Raw genomic sequence first — 1387 nt, forward strand, 5'->3', positions numbered from 1 at the left:
GGGCGCGGCGCCAGGAGCCCAGTGTTTGGTGGCGGCGGCGACCACGTGCTTCCGCCCGGCGGCCCCGCCCCGGCCGGGGTGTGGCCTATCGCCAGGGGGCAGCTGGGGCCACGCCCTCCTGGTCCGGGCCCGATCCCCTGGCGCTGCCCTGCGGGGTTCCTTCTGCAGCGCCAAAAATGCGCATTTCAAAGTGAATCGTGGCGCATGCAAGCGAGGCAACCTAGGGTCTGCAGCTGCCCCTCGGACGGAGCAGCGGGCAGCGCTGCGTGGACCGCAGGCTGAAGAGGGCGCCCGGACACAGACCTTCCCCCCCACCCCCCAGCTGGGGCTCCCCTTCCCTTCCCCCAACTGAAAAGGAACTTTTCAGGCAGAAGGGAGACAGTGACTACACTGTCCTCAGAGGACAGGACTGTCTCCGTCAAAGAAAAAATTATTATAAATAAATCAAAACAGTAAAGAGATGCAGCATTTCTTGAACAGGGAATGGGGTGTCGTGGGCAGGAGGGGTGCAGAGATACAATTTAACCCAGCATCTCTTAATAGTGTAAGTAGCTTTTTTTTTTTTTATTTTTATTTAACCCAGCATCTCTTAATAGTGTAAGTAGCTTTTTTTTTTTTTATAGCTTCATTAGTATTGTGTACATGTTATCTGAGGCGACATGGTTTCCTTCCAATCCATGTGATTCAGGACTTCAAGTATCCCATTGACTAGATAGAGTGACAGTGTCTTTCCAATATTAGGGAAAAATATTAGGACAAGCATTCACGTTTTCACTCCTGCAAATATATCAATGATTGCTTGTGTTCATCAGACTGAGAACATCTCTTTTATTGCTGTTCATTGACAATTTTTGGACAACACACCGGAATACTACTAAGCTGTGAAAAAGCTGAAATCTTGCCATTTGCAATAAAGAGCATGGATCTAGAGGTATGTTGTTCAAGCAAAGACTAGGAAGCAGGGGAACAAGTCAAGGCTTCCGGGACAACCCTGAATGAATGGGTCAGGATTTAGATTACTGGGTGCATGACTCTTTCACCCAGGAGCTACTGAGAGACCATATCTGGGCTCTCCTGCCACCACTGTGATGTGGCACCTTCCATTGACTCGTCCTCCTTTCCTATCTCACTCTCCCTCCTCCTCACTTGGCTACCTGGAATCATCCAGGTAGCCAAAGTTCCTTCCCGAACTTTATCTTTGTGTCTGCTTTTGAGACAACCCAAATTCAATATGAGATGTCATATGACGATTTTTTAGTTTTGATGCGTGAGAAATCTGGCTTGGTCTTTCAATCGCTTCAGAAGCTTCTGCTTTATGGATGGAGCCTCCACGATCATACAGGCTTTGCTGGCTGGGTCTTGGGCCCAGGTGCTCAGATAGAAAGGA

The sequence above is a fragment of the Condylura cristata genome, unplaced genomic scaffold, assembly GCF_000260355.1.
Source record: "Condylura cristata isolate star-nosed mole 26May11 unplaced genomic scaffold, ConCri1.0 scaffold00050, whole genome shotgun sequence".
NCBI classification, from domain to species: domain Eukaryota; kingdom Metazoa; phylum Chordata; class Mammalia; order Eulipotyphla; family Talpidae; genus Condylura; species Condylura cristata.